Genomic DNA, 16,292 nt, shown 5'->3' with positions numbered 1-16,292 from the left:
CACTGTTTTCCAAAGTGGCTGCACCAACTTGCATTCCCACTAACAGTATAAAAGGGTTCCCCTTTCTCCACAACCTCTCCAACACTTGTTTACTGTCTTGTTATTTTGGCCATCCTAACTGGTGTAAGGTGGTATCTCAATGTGGCTTTGATTTGAATCTCCTTGATGGCTAATGATGACGAACATTTTTTCATTTGTGTCTGTTGGCCATTTGTATGTCTTGTTTGGAGAAGTGTCTGTTCGTGTCTTCTGCCCATTTTTTGACATGATTATCTCTTTTGTCCTCTCACGATTTGTGTAGAGATTCTGGTCAAAAGACAAAATCATGCACATGAAACAAGGCTGTGTGTTGTGAGTTCCGGAGGGTGGCTGGTGAGAACACCGGGTTTCTGTTGCCAGTGTCTTGGGGAAACGCCTGGTTCTACCTCAGCTGAGCACCAGAGGTCAGCTCCAGACCCCATCTCCCTAGGCCAGTCATTCAACACATATCAGTCATCATCCTCCCCCACCCCCACTCCTGTGTTGTTCCTCCCACTTCATAATTCATTTTCTCACCCCCTCAAATGATCTCGCTGTGTGTTGTTTGCATTTCGCTCCACACATACACAGACTAGAAAATAAGATAGTCTTCACGAGAACAGGGACACGTCATCTTCTTTTGAACTGTCTTTTGTTAGAATAATAGAATATTTGATAGTTAATATTTGTTGAAGGAATAACTGGATGGGAGAGGTTGTTGGAGAAAACTTTTCAGGAAGAAATTTTATGGTGGGCACCCATCAGGCCCCATGGTTTGTATCTTAGCCCTTTGGAGAAAGGAGCTGTAAGGCTAAACTGCACCAACCTGGAGTGCAGGAGACATGCCCAGAGTCCTGGTCTGATCAGTTCCAGCATACCGGCATAGTCAGGTGTTTGGGGAGCACAGCCTCTGAAGGCCTCTGACACAGCCTCAGCATGCCCACAGCTGTAGTGGTGAGAGCCTCATCAAGGGACCTTGAAGGTGGTTACCTGAAGGAGCGGAAGATTGGGAATGGAGACTCCCAGGTTCATGGGACCACTTTGCTGGGGACCCAGATCCCTGCCTCAGGAGTGGGGCTGAAGTGTGGCAGTGAGGCAGGGAGAGCTGCGTTATTACCAGTCATGGGATTTCACCATGAACCACTGGCTCACAAAGTCTGAGGAAATTCAGTTCACTTTGGATATTTACCTCCATCAAGACTATTCTGGGGGTTTGCCTGGGGGCTCGGTCGGTCACAACCTGCCTTTGGCTCAGGTTATGATCCCGGAGTCCTGCAGTGGGCTCCCTGCTTACTGGGAGACCTGCTTCTCCGCCTCCCTCTGCTTCTCCCCCTGCTTGTGCGCTCGCTCTCTCTCTCTCTCTCTGTCAAATAAATAAACAAAATCATTAAAAAAAAAAAAAAAAACTGTCACGGATGTGCAAGAGACTATTTTCTGATTGTGGTCTCTCAATTGTGTCCTGTTCTCTTTTCTCTCCATGTCTTGACATGTGTGCTTCCCTGTGCTTTGAAAGGCTCCTTTCTTTTTTTTTTCTCTGGTGGAGAGCTTGGAGTCATCCTTCAAAACCCTGGTCAGATGCTATTGCTTCACTGAAAACTTAATTTTAGCTCCTCTGGCCAGACTTACTTGCTCTTTTCACTGTGGTCTCATAGCCTAACACGGTCTCTCTGGAATAATCTGTTTACTTCACTGTCTCTCCCATGGGACTGTGAGTTTTCAAGGATAATAATCTTGTGTTAAAATTTGTGTATCTTATCTTCACCTCACAAAATCTTGTTACGTAAGATAAAAGCGAAAGCGAAATTAAGAAACGTGTCCAAAGCACTCAAAACAGATAACCAAAAAAAAAAAAAAAAACCCTATTTTTTTCCTCGAAGGTAGTGAGTAGCTAGATAAACAAAATATATGCATACAGAGGAATATTATCTGTTAAAAGGAATAAAATTCTGACAAATGCTACAACAGGGATTAACCTTGAAAATATTATACTAAATGAAATAAGCCAGACACAAAAAAGGCAAATACTGTATGATTCCACTTCAGTGAGATTCCTAGACTAGGCACATTCATAAAGACCAAGGAGGTTAGCATTTGCCAAGGAGCTAGGAAGAAAATGAGTTATTGAACAAGTACAGAGTTTCTCCTTGAAATCAAAAGTTCTGGAAATACTGGTGCATGTACCAAATGCTACGGTTCGAATATATAAAAATGGTTGAAATAGTAAGTTTTATGTTATGTACATTTTACCACAAAACAAAGGCAGTGAGTAGAGAAGAAATAAATGAAAGAATTTTCAATAAAATGTAAAACACAGTAAAAATACAAAGGCAGCATAGTTCAAAAGTACGTAGACCAGTTACACGGGACCCAAGCGAATACGGATTCTAGCAAAAAGATGAAAAACTGTTTTCTTTTTCTTGACACTTTTCAAAAAAGTCAGGAAGATTCTATCATATGCATTTAATCTTCTGCAATATATATAACTGTTAACAAGTGGTTTTTCCCAACCTTGAATTAAACATCTGTGTCTAGGGACACGTCGGTGGCTCAATTGGTCTCTTTGCTCAGGTCATGTTCCCAGGGTCTTGGGATTGAGTCCGGCATCAGACTCCTTGCTCAGAGGGGACCCTGCTTCTCCTTCTGCCCCTCCTCCTGCTTGTGCTCTCTCTTTAACAAATAAATAAGTAAAGTCTTTAAAAAATTTAAAAACAAACTTCTGTCTATAAAACTTGATTGCAAGAAGCTGAGATAACTGAAACTTGGGGGTGTTGAAATGTCTCAGAAAAGATTTTTTTGAAATGCCTTAGAAAATTAATTTCCTTGGTTAATTTTAATTTTTAATCTATGTTTTAACATTAGAGAGATCCAAGTAATACTCAAGAGTGAAAATAAACAGTTTTAACATTATTACTGGTTTTGTATATTTTCATTTTCCTGGGATTGGAGCCCTCTGTTATGTCAGAGAGATCTTTGGCTTGGATTTTGTATTTTTAACTCTCATTCACATTTAACTCATTAGAAAGGGGAAGCCCTCCATGAAAGAGGTGGAGAGCAAGAAGTAAGTTGTGTGGGACCCGGGGTAGCCCATCAGAGCTGATGACAAGCCCACGGCTGTGTTTTGCATCCTGTAGAGGTACGACACTGGGAGAAGGTGCCTGGTGAGTGCCACGGACAGCAGTTCTCAGAAGGGCTGCTGATCGGGAAGCAGAGGCTTTGGCAGAACCTAAATGGCCAAGTCACAAACCGTAACAAGCCCTAAAAATAACAAATGCAACCCCAGCAAAATGAAAGCCCTAATATGTGGGAAGTATAATGGGAAATGTATCGATTGGTATATTTGACCAGAAGCATGAATAGTGATCACAAGTAGAGATGGTCACCTTTTGTCCATCGGATGGGGGTGTAAAACATCAATCACCATCAGCAGAGTTTTCCAGCAAGATTGACAACTCAGGTCGATAGAGGTGTATGAGTTTTCTGGTTGCAAGTGGCTGGACTGCAGCTAAAACTAGCTTTCATGTATTCCTTCTTTCATTCTACTTGTATTTATTGAGCAACTGCCATCTGCCAGGCATTCATTACTCTATGTCCTTGGAAGACATCAGTGAACTAAATCAAGACCAAATTTTCTGCCTGCGTGAAGCTTAGGTTCTAGCAAGGAAAGACAGAAAATAAGGAATAAACATGATGTATATATGCATTTTATCGTACATTAGAAAATGGTTAAGTGTTACAGAAAAAAGAGAAAGAAAAGGAAACAGAGGCATGCCAATGGATGTGTGCTTGGGGGCAGGTGGCTACCGTAGGATGGTCAAGGTCAGACTCATGGCCACAGTGATGCATGGGCAAATGCTCAGAGCAGGGAGTCAGCAGATAATTGGGAGGCCACATTCTGGGCGAGGGGGGTTTGAAGACCTCAGGGCTAGAGCACGATGGTGGTTGCAAGGTGAGTGGGGGAGAATGACAGGAGAGAGCCAATGGGCTTTCACTTTGGATGGAAAGGGGAGCCCGTGCAAGTTCTGAGCAGAGGAGTGACCTGACTTCATTAAGACTCTAACAGGCTTCACTCTGTCGCAGTGTTGACAGTAGACTGGAGGGCACGAGGGTGAAGCAGGACTTGGCGGAGTTTATTTCCATGCTCCAGGGGAGACAGAGGGGCAGCTCGGGACAGGCTGGTGGCAATACAGTTAGTGTGGTGCCACAGAGTCCTGACCAGGATACATTTCGAAGGTGAAATTCGCGTGATTTTTGAAGGAGCTGATCTGGTCTGCGCGAGGAGTCTCAGACAACTCGGAGGTGTTTTCCCAAAGTGAAGGAAGGATGTAGTTGCCATGGGTTGAAGGAGGCAGGGCTGGACATAGCAAGTGTGGGGAGAAGATGGGAAGTTCACTCTGGATCCATCGAGGAAGTGTCCGTGAGACGCCCAGAGACAGATGTTGAATAGACAGTGGGTGTATTCATTTCCTGTACCTGTTGTAACAAAAGACTACAGACCAAGTCACCTAAAACAACACAGATTTGTTAGCTTCTGATTTTGGAGGTCAGAAGTCCTAAACATCAAGGTGTTGGCAGGGCTGTGCTCCCTCTGGAGGCTCTAGGGTAATCTGTTGCATTGCCTTTTCCAGCTTTCAGAGGCCACCTGGTACTTGAGTCCCGTCTCCCATCCTCCCCCATCTTCAGAGGGCACCATGCCCACCTCCACTTTCTCCTCACTGTTCCTTGCTCTGACCTTCTCACCTTCCCCTCATCCAGACGCTTGTGATTATATTGGGCCTGCCTGGCTATCAGAGGGATTCTTCCCATCTCCAGATCCTTGAGTCAGTCGCATCTGCAAAATTATTTGAGTCTGGAGTTCTGGTAAGAGACGCAGACTGCAGTAAACTTCTGGCATTTAAAACCCTTGTAGTGGCTCCCTATTTAGCAGGAAGCTTCTCATGAAGTGGACACTGGATCCAGAGACTGAAAACATGCCATCCTCTCCTTTTATTCTCCTTCTCATTCTCTCCCTTTCATCCCCCTTCCCACCCTGCCCCAGCCCCACTCTCTTAGTTCTGAGTGTCTGGGGTGGGTTCATTTCCTACTGTGGGATCAGGTATGGTCACCAGTAACTCCATGCCTTAGTCATCTCAGTGAGAAATCCCAGAGAAAAGGCAGAGCTTCTCTCTCGTAGAATCTACACATAAAAGCCCAGGGGCTCTGCTAAGTCCTGATTAAATCCCCTCGTGTCACCCCTGTGGATAGTGGCTCTTGGTCCCAACACAGCCAGATGGAATGGGAGGGGGGGCAGTTTCCTGAGTAAAGGGGGAAGTGGTTATGTCTAGAAAGGACAAAAGGATGCTGGTAAGACAAAAAACTGTAGTTACTAAAGAGGCTGCAGACTTCTGTTTTTAATTTTTTTACTTATCTATTTATTTATTTTATTATTATATTTTTCTTTAATAGGCTCCATGTCCAACATGGGGCTTGAACTCACAACCCTGAAATCAAGACCCGAGATCAGATGCTCCACCATCGGAGCCGCCCAGGTGCCGCTAAGCTTATTCTTTAGAAAAATTTAAATGTAGTCAAAAGGAGATAGAATTGTCCTCTTGGGCTCATCACCTGCCCTTCAACAGTTACCCTTTCTCCCATTTGTTGTTCTCAACTCAAAATATTTTAAATTCTGAGCATCATATTATCTTTCCCTTAAATATTTCAGTATGTAACACTAAGAAATGACAACTCTTTTAAAAAGCAAAACCACAATACATTATCACACTAAAAAAAAAAAATTTAACATTAATATCATTAACTATTCAGTCAGTGTTCAAATTTCCCCAGTTGCATCCTAAATGATGGCTTGAGTCAGGATCTAAATAGGGTTGATCTGTTTGACCAGAATTTCCTTTTGAAATGTATCTGCAGATTATCTATCTAAAGCTATTAGCAAACAAACACTCAGTTCTGTGTTGTTCCCAATCCCCAGGTTATGCTCATGATTTGGTCTCTACCAGATCAGCTGCCTTTGTCTTGTCACTATGACACTTTCATATATTTAATCCATGGCCTCCACGTACCCAAGTAGCTTTAGTATTGAAAGTATTCTGGAGTCATTTTGAAAGCAATAGGTGTGGCTTACATGAATCTGGTTTTTGCAAATAAATTTGAGTTGAGGTTTAAGGTAGGCTCTGGGTTAAGGCGGGTGGAGAGAAGGAAGGGGACTCAAAAAATGAACAAAGAAGCACTAAGTGTCAAATCTTACCTTTATCAAGGTGTCAGCAGGGACGCTGGTTGGTACAGTCCGTTAAGGTTCTGGCTCAGGCCTGAGCTCAGGGTTAGGAGATGGGGCCCCACGCTGGGTTCCTCAGTCAGTGCAGAGTCCACCTAAGACTGTCTCTCCTTCTCCCTTTCCTTGTGTCCCTCCCCCCATGTGCTCTTTCTCTCTCCCTCTCTCAAATAAATAAATCTTTTTTTAAAAAGAAAGATGTCAACTGTCCTCAGTGCTCTCTCTATGCCACCTGAAGAATTTTGCTAGAGTCTGTTGGGCATCTTTTCATGTAATTGTGATCATATAAAATTTTACTCTTTCTTCATTCACTACAGTATCATAAACACTTCTTTTCTGTTATTACGTATTTTCCTTTACTTTCATTTCTTAAACATTGATAGTATCTAAGGAATTCTTCGTGGGGAAGATGTTGAATCTACTGGGTAGTAAAAAGGAATGCTTGAGTCGAGAGAACTATGTCCTGGGCCTGGCTTTGCCCCTGAACTAGAAATATGTTTGAAGGCCTATTCTCTAATTTCTCCAGGTTTTCTCTTTCATTCATTAAATATTTCTCGCTTCACAGCGTTGTTACAGAGATGAAATGAAATAATGAAGTGATAGGGCCTTTGTAAACTCTAAATAAGTGTTCAGAAATAACGTGTTCATATCTCTATTCAGAAGCAGTGAGCGAGGTTGTAGAAACTTCGTTCTCCCCATTGATCATAGACTGGACCTTGAGAGCAGAGCCTGAAGGTTAGGGAGACAAGAGTGACCCCCTTCTGACTGTGCCCCCATTATTAGGTCAGAGTAGGGGCTCAGTAAATGTCTGTTGAGCTGTATTTTCTGGAAGTAGTACTCTTCTCCACATTCCCTGCTTTCAGATATACAAGCAGTGGGGAATTTGTAAAGCATGCCTGAAGTGTTAAATCCAGAATGCAGTAAATACTGGAAGAACTGTTCCTCTGATTTCTTTATAAAGGTAGCTGAGGGCACCTGGGTGGCTGAGTCGGTTAAGCACCAGACTCTTGGTATCATTGTGAGATGGGCCTGCATAGGGCTCTGGGCTCAGTGGGGAGTCTGCTCCAGATTTTCTCTTCCTTTCCCTCTGTTCCCCCAACCTCGAAATAAATAAGTACGTAAATCTATCTTTAAGAAAAATAAGTGGAGTTGAGAATCTCAAATGTTTCTGATACTTTCATGATGATTTGCAAATCTCCTTCTTCACATGTCATTTTGTTTTTATATTTTAGGTTTTATATATATATAGACTTATATTCTAGATTATATATATAGAATTATATTTTAGATTTTATATATTTAGATTGCACGTGCTTAGAACTTAGTGTGTTTCCTGCACATTGTAGGAATCCAGGAGATGCACGTTGACCTGAATTAAGATATAAGCAGAAGATAATTATGCATGCAAATATGGTAATTATGTACACATCTCTTCCTAATGAAGAGGTGATGACAGCATTTCTGCAGTCTAATAGGTCAATATGTGCATTTTGGATTTTATTAATCAGATATGGTCTGAAAATACTTCTTATCCATTCAATTCTCTGTCCTTGGTTCTTTCCTCTATTTCTGTTCACAGATAAATTTCTCCCTAGAGATTGTTTCTTCTGGACTAGTCTCTTAATCTTCCCAAACGATATTTGGGGGGGACTTCTAGTGCTCACTCATGTCCATGAGAAGCAACCACACTTTTGTGCCTCCCCTGCGGTTGGGGAAGGCTGTGTGATTAATTCCAGCCCGTGGAAAGATGAGGGAAAGATGTGTGTCCCGAATGGACCAAGGCCATGAGAATCTTGTGTGTAGTTCTTTAGACTTTCTTTCCTCACCTTATCAACAGGGAGGTCGAAAATTCATGACGATGAAGTCTCTATTGCCCTCCACCTTGAGTTACCACATGAGGACAACCTCCTTGGAGAGTTACCTGGCCTCACAGTGGCCTTTGTGTGATTCAGAAATAAATTTTGCTGGTGTCACACCAATGAGATCTGGGTATTTTTTGCTATTGGCACAATCTAGTATCTCCTCACTACTGCACGTTCCATCTCTAAATGGCCTCAACCTATTCTTTGATTATTAAGACTTTCTTGTATGTGGAGGGTAAATCCTTAAGAATTTGATGTGCCCACATTTGCTTTAGATTATATGGAAGTATTTTCCAAACTGTAGCATGCATACCATGAGTGGCATGTGAGATCATTTTGTATGGGATATAGATAGAACTTGTTTGTATTTTAGGTATTTATTTACATTTATGGTTTGTTTCTATTTATGGCAAGTGATTCTCCTTTTCCATTCATAGTGGTTACAGAAATAGTTCTTCTAAAACAGCTTTGGTGAAAATGAAGTGATTTAAACAGAAATATGAAAAAAGAGATAAAAGTATAATTGGCATGCAGATATGGCAAAAATCAGAGGCAGTATTCAAATAACTGAGGGGTTGGGAGACACTCTATCTGCTAAATTATTTGATAGGATGTCTATTAAAGAAGATCTCCACCCGACAGAGAGACTTTTATTTTTGACTCCCAGTGCTTAGCATTAAATTTAGTAAATGATTTTGAAGGAGTGGAGATTATATGTATAAAAATCCAGGAACTTAAAAGCTAAAAGCCTCAATCCAATCCTATGAGGTTAGCTGGAATGTTTTCTTCATCCTTCTCTGCTCTTTAAGAGGTTCTGTTTGCCTTAAGTGTATTAGGCTCACATGAGGTTTGACCAAAGATTAGCATTTGTGGTATCATGACATTTAAGAATTTAAAATGTTGTGGGCAGGGGTGCCTGACTCCCTCAGTCAGTAAAGCATGCAACTCTTGATCTCAGGGTTGTGGGTGCACAGCCTTTGTTGGGTATAGAGTTTTCTTAAAAATAAAATCTTAGGGGGCACCTGGGTGGCTCAGTTGTTAAGCGGGTCATGATTCCCGCGTCCTGGGATTGAGCCCCATATTGGGCTCCCTGCTGGGTGGGGAGCCTGCTTTTCTCTCTCCAGCTCCCCTGTGCTTGTGTTTCCTCTCTCGTTCTTTCTGTCATAAATAAATAAAATCTTTAAAAATAAAAATAAATAAAATCTTTAAAAAATTAATATTGTGGGCAGAGTTGACATTTTTAAAATGAAGATTTGTTGAGCCTATAGTCACAAGGGGTATTACCATTGGTCTAAAGTCACAAGTGGAGCCCCATTGGCTCTGATTTTTTGCCATCTGTTGGGCCCTAATGGCCAATGACTTTGGGTTTATGGGCATACTGTCTAGTAGGAAACTACTCTCAGTATGCTGGACATTCAACTATGAGATGAGAAGTCATGTATTTATCAACGATATAGGCAATGAACATTGTTCTTGTATATTGCCTTTCAAATGTAACCAAGAAGGTGTTCTATCGATAGCTTTCAACTGATTGGGACTTTTATGCTTTTTCAGCGCAGCTCCCAGAGCTGTTCCTGGGGAGGTGATGGCGTCCCTGGGCAGGTGTCTCTCCCTCTCCCTGCTTTGCTCCTCCTCCTTCCCACACACTGTTATGGAGATTAGCCCTGAGCAGCAGCTTTAGAGAGAACTACAGTGGGAAATGGTCCACAAAACAGTGGCTAGAGAGAGGTATGTTTGCAGTTAGCAGAGCTGTTGGTAGATCCATCCACGGGCTCTGGTAAGCGGATGGCTGTGCTAACGGAGTGGGTGTCTTTGCGACTACTTCCAGCGGCTGCGAGTCAGCTTTACTGCTATGCTGGTGTCTTTCTGAGGCTTCTCGACCACAAAGCCCTCCCCAGGACTCCAGCTCTTACTCTAAAACGCAGGTTGAGGACAACTGCCCTGACTTTTTAAAAATTTTCTTTCTTTCTTTCTTTCTTTCTTTCTTTCTTTCTTTCTTTCTTTCTCTTTCTTTCTTTCTTTTTTTTTTTTTTTTTTAGATTTTATTTCTTTGTTTGATGCCCTGATTTTCTTAACCTAAGTGATGAACGGCTCTGAAAGTGGTGATTAATATTTACTATAATGACCCTGAGGCCTGAAGAGGCCAATTATGTTCATATTATTTTCATAAAACTAAAAAAAGAACAAAACCAGAAAACCAAAGTAAATAAATTAAAACAATGTTAGCCACATTGAATTGTTGCAACACTTGTAGTAGAGTTCCCATATACTCCTTGCCTGGCCTCCCCAAACGATAACCTCTTGTAAAACCCTAATACAATTACTGAAACCAGGAAATGAACACTGATCAGACACTACTAACTGACCTATAGACCTTACTCAAATTTAGCCAGTTATTCCACGGATGACCTTCAGTCATGTTTGCCTGTTGCAGTTATCATTGTGCTGCTTGCCTTTTGATGATTTTCTATTTCTGGCATTCCTCCTCCATTTCTTAATTGGAATTCCATTGTAAAGAAGAGCTGTTTTTTCTGAGTTACTTATTATTCATTCAATTATTTATTTGTATCAGTAGGGACCATGGATATTTATTTAATCTGTATGCTTTAATCCATTACTCTCATTGCTCATTTTGTTGTCCAGATTGGTATGTATTTGGCTATCGAGTGCTCATTTGCTTGGCTCCTAGATCCTTCTGACTTTGCCCTATCATTTTTTAATTTTTTTGAGATTCTATTTATTTATTTGTTTAACAGAGAGATACAGAGAGAGAATGAGCAGGGAGGAGGGATGGAGGGAGAGAGAGAGAGAAGCAGACTCCCTGTGGAGCAGGGAGCACAATCCCAGGACCTGGAGATCAGGACCTGAGCCAACGGCAGATGCTTAACTTCTGAGCCCGGCACCCCAACACCATCACTTTTTAAAATCACTTCCTTATTTTGTGGCCCTGCAGGATGTTCCCGGCTCATCTTGTGTTCCCTGCCCCCAACCTAGAATCAGCCAATTCTCCTAGGAGTGCTCATTTCAGTATTGCTTCAATCTTCTGTTTACAATATTCTATTCATATTCTTTGAAAATTAATTTTGCCTTATGGGAGATATTTATGTAGGAGATGTAAGATGATTTCTTACCATCTACAGCACTGGATGAATTGTGAAACATTAGTCCATCAACATGTCAGATTATAAAAAGAATATTCTATGTTGTTATGTATGGTTAAAAAAAATAATGGGGGGGGTTTGGAGGAATGACACACAATTAAGGTCTTCACCAAAAGATCTGCTATGCTTTCTTGGTTCAGTATCTTTTAGACTTTTCCTTGCTTTTAGATTTTGTTATTGCTAAAAATTATTTTCTCCCTCATAGATTTTCTCTGGCATTCCTCTTCTGCCATTTAGCTCCACACTTGCCTAAATTCCTCTCTCCTCTCATGTTTTATCCTGATACCTTAGCTTTTTGCTGAACTCCTGGTGTAGCATCTCTTTCTCTGACCCTTGTGCCAACTTTCCAGTCATTTCAATCAATAAATCCAAATCAACTCTTAAGTGGGCTAACAAGTTTTTTGGCTAAAACCAGAGGGTCTAAATGCTTCCATCAAATGCATCCCAAATATATATTTTTCTAAGTAGGGTGTGTGTGTGTGTGTGTGTGAAGGAGAGAGAGATAGATTGATTTCAGGCTCAAAAACTAATGAAACAATACTTTATTTTCTTTTGAAATTCACCAGTTTTACTACTACAGATATTTTTAAATTGTCCTATTTAAAAAACCTAATTTATTTAATCTGTGGAAGTTTGGCCTCCATCATATCTAGTCCAGAATAAGAAATGAAATATTTTTAACTTTCTAACTTGAAGGAGTGCCATCTTTGCAAAACTGTGGTGAAATTAGTACAGGGTGTCCTCCAATATCTTTCACTGGGGTATATGTAGAATTTCTTTATACATTGTATTTCAGTATATATTACCTCTCTGATTTTCCTCACTCCGAATTAGTAGGGCCTCATGGTCAACATTTGTTGGTCCCCACTTTAGTACTGATTTCCTTTGACTCCTACCAATTACCCTCAGATTTTACTTTGGGGAGACCATCTCTACATGGCATTATCGAGCATGTGCCTTAGAGGGAATGATCTGTTGTTTGCTCCAGGTCTGGGCTCTAAATGGCTTTGGAGAGTCAGTTTTGGCTAGGGAGTTTGGTTGAAGGGTGTGTTCATGATTCAACTCAGGTCAATGAGAAGCATAGGGACTTTCACTGGGGCTTATGAAAGAGATGTATGGTATTCTGTAACCCCTGTGTTCCTATTTGTCAATGTGGGGGCAGCTTGCCCAAGTTTGAAAATGATGTGCTTAGGAGGCAAGAGCCTGGAGAATTTTGGAGCCTTGAGGATGGATGCATCTAAGCATGAGGCTAGCCCTACTTCCAGACTTTGGGAATCAATGAACTCCAACCCCCATCTTTTTCTTTTCCTTTTTTTCTTTTTTCCCTAAGTAGTTTTGATTTCAGTTTTCTTCCTTTTTTTTTTTTTAAGATTTTATTTATTTGACAGACAGAGATCACAAGTAGGCAGATAGGCAGGCAGAGAGAGAGAGAGAAAGAAGCAGGCTCCCTGCTAAGCAGAGAGCCCGATGCGGGGCTCGACCCCAGGACTCTGGGATCATGACCTGAGCCAAAGGCAGAGGCTTTAACCCACTGAGCCACCCAGGCACCCCTGATTTCGGTTTTCTGTAGCTTGAAAGATTTCTATTGATATGGACCCTTTTCTGGGCCTCCAGTCCTGTTACTTATATGTATGTTCGCATTTATTTTAGCTACTTTAATTATTTTAGTTACTTTAATGTTTTGTTATCATAGTTAATTACATGCCCATTTTTCCTCAGGTAGATTATGATGTCCTTGTAACTGTGCATTAAACCCTTACCTGCCTTTCTGATCTTTGTATAGGATATATAGTACACCGTTTAGCTATGTTCTGAGGACCTACTCTATACCAGATTCAGACCTGGGTCTAGTTTCACTAACCATAGAGTTGTGAATTTTATTTAACATACTACCTGCATTCATTTTCTATTGCTGCATAGCAAATTACCAACATTAGCAGGTAAAACAAGTCACGATTTCCATGGGTCAGAAGCTTGGGCACAACTCAACTGGCTTTTCTGCTCAGGGTCTCACCAGGCTCCAATCAAGGTGGCAGCTGGACTGTGTTCTCATCTGGAGGCTCGAGTGGGGATGAGTGGGCTTCCAAGCTCATTGGGCTTGTCGGCAGAATTCATTTCCTAGGACTGGATCACGGAGGCCCCCAGCTTTTTGCCGGCCGTTGATTGAAGGCTGCTTCCACTAGGCATCTTCAACATGACTGCTCACTCCTTAAGCCAGGAAGGAGAATCTCTTGCTCCAGTCTGCTAAAACAGAGTCTTATATGGTATAATATATCACAAAGTGACATCCATCCACTTTGCCATTTTCTGCTGGCTAAAAAACCATTCACAAGTTCCATTTGCATTCAAGGGTAGGGGACCACACAAAGGCATGGATATCAGGAGGCAGCAAATTATGTAGGTCACCTTAGGATATGTTTCCCATGCTCCCTTAAATGCTCGTGTGTAAAGTGTCTTCTTTTAGCTCCACAAGTGGGTTTTATACCTCTCTACTAGCATCTGTAGAATTCAGTTAGCTTTTTTAAAATTACAGCTGCAATTTCTTTTTCACCTCTGGGGAGATGTGGCATTTACCTGACATTTCTTTTTATGATTACCTGCATTTTGTTTAGGTTGAATTATTTTACAAACACTCATAAAATGTTTAAAGGGTGTGTTTAAAATTTCAAAATAATTTCTCTCATTTTAATGATGTCTAAAGAGCAGCAGGTCCTAGAGTTGGTTTTATTGGAGATTTGATGTAAATATTTTCCAAGCAAACCAGGACCTCCTTGATAGCAATATTGAAAAGAACCCCCTGCAAAATGATACACTCTTTGTGATAGCATTTCAGTCCTAAATCTGAAAGCTGGCCTCCTGCCATTTTTCTAAAGGTTTTATTTATTTATTTGACAGAGAGAGAGAGGGACAGATAGAGCACAGCAGAAGAGGGAGAAGCAGACTCCCTACTGAGCTGGGAGCCTGACATGGGACTCGATCCCAGGACCTGGAGGTCCTCACCATCTGAGCCACCCAGGAGCCCCTGTTTTTTTAATAATAGAATGATATTAAAAATTAAAGAACTTTTCCAAATGTAAAAATTAATACTTTTAATGGGGATCTGTATTATTTGGCTAGGTTCTTTATCTTGCTGAAGAGCTAGATGTGACTGTCACATTAGATCTCTAAGTATTTACTTGGCTAGTTAATTACAACAAAATATCCTCTTGAAATAGGAGCTACAATTAGAAAAATAAACAAATAATCATCAACAACTCTGAAAGTATTTCCAACCAATAGTAAATTATTCTCTTGCATATATTTTCATATTTTTATGTTAGACTTTATATCTGCCAATTATTTCCCCCCATTCTTTTTGTATAGTCTATGAATGTCATGATTCCTAGCTACTGTTCAATGCACTTTCTCTTTTACAAGGTCTTTAAAAGACTTAAAAAGTCTTTAAAAAAATAACATTCATGTCTTTACCTGTGTTCAAAAGATTGTTTTATATAGTTTGTGTGATATTTTATAGGCATATTTTCTATATATTTTATAGATCTTAATTTCCTCAACACACTCTGAAATGTTATAGTGCTGAACAGTTTACATATAAACAACCTGTTTTTCCAAACACTAGTATGTAAAATGGCATTCAGAGAGGGGATTGCAATGGAAAAGAATGGGCTTGCAGGGGAAAAGAAAAGAAAACAAATCTCTCCTTAGCTGCTGTTTTCAGTTTGGACACTAGATGGAGTAGTGGTCATACTGATCAGCAAATGTACTGTTCAACACAAGAGACTTGCTGTTTGTATACTTAATAGCTACACTTGTAAAGACAGATGTACCTATAAATGTGTTGTTTGAATTTTTTTATTTTGTAAAGTACAGTAGTCCCTGAGAAGGAATATTAGATGAGTTACTTTTTGTTTTTAACTACTTAATGTTTATTTATCTTCCAATGTATTAAAACCATTAAACCAGACCGTTTTGTTAAATAAAAATCCAGTCCCTCTTAGGATAAATTGTTTTCAGAATACAATTGATTCTTAAGTACATTAAGCCTTCCCTAAGTGAACATTTGTTTTCTCTTTAGAAAAAAACAATCTGTGTCCAGTCTGTGGACAATTGTTTAAAAAAAAAAAAAGCAAGTTTTTAAGAGTTGCTGTTTTCAGCTAATAGGGCATAATCACATTTCTAGAATGAGATATGTCAGAGAAAGTGAATGCCCTTGGCTAAATTGATCTGTTTTGAATTGATGTCCAACAGAGCTAACGTAGATGTTATCGTCTTTATATCCAAAGGGTTTTTGCTTATGTTGGCTGGATATTTGGAGGCTCTCCAAATTTGGTGTCTTCGCATTAAATTACTCTGTGTATGATAGGATTGGAGGTCCAAGCCTGATTCTCTTACACACCTTTAAGTCCAGCCACACCCAGGGCCTGGCTAGCAGAGAGGCTGCTGTGTGACTCTCAGCTCTTACCACCTGGCTTTGGTAGGTCTCTCTTCTCCTGTATTTTCTGGATTACATATTTTACAAGTCACAGGTCATTTCTATTCCTGGAAAAGAAATTTCGTGGAATTTTGTTCATTCAAGAAGGAGCCGTGCTTAAAAATACAGGAAAATAAAACATTTAACAGACTTTATATTTATTAATTTTTAGAAATAGAGTTTATTGCTACCCAAATGGCTTCAAGTGGAAGGTTTATTTCTAATATTTACCTTTCCAGTTATAAAACATAAGCTGAAAGAGGTGATATTTATTCTTTTTAAATTTAATTTTTTTAGAAGTTGAATGGAATATAAAAATATATATATTTTTTTAATTTTAAAAGTCATTTTTTAATTCATCAAAAATTTTGTTATGGTGGCTCTTCAGGTAAAGGGAAGATCATCAATCATTTTGTTCATTTCAGTGTAGAGCCCTGTGCTAGGCAACGTTGTAGGCACACGAAGGTAGACAACTTGCTCTGGTTCCTGCCCCGGGGATCTCACAGTTAAGTCAA

General features: G+C 40.3%; 1 protein-coding gene across 4 annotated transcripts in view; it reads left to right on the top strand.

The window, feature by feature from the left end:
* Positions 1-16,292, top strand: part of PHACTR2 (phosphatase and actin regulator 2) — a gene marked incomplete at its 3' end in the record, with an annotated part of 257,615 nt that overhangs the window by 27,654 nt on the left and 213,669 nt on the right. The gene's annotated exons all lie outside the window — the stretch shown is intronic.

Source organism: Mustela nivalis (genome assembly GCF_964662115.1).
Source record: "Mustela nivalis genome assembly, chromosome: 5".
NCBI classification, from domain to species: domain Eukaryota; kingdom Metazoa; phylum Chordata; class Mammalia; order Carnivora; family Mustelidae; genus Mustela; species Mustela nivalis.
The sequence above is the reverse complement of the archived record's forward strand: the minus strand, read 5'-3'. Positions and strand labels throughout refer to the sequence as shown.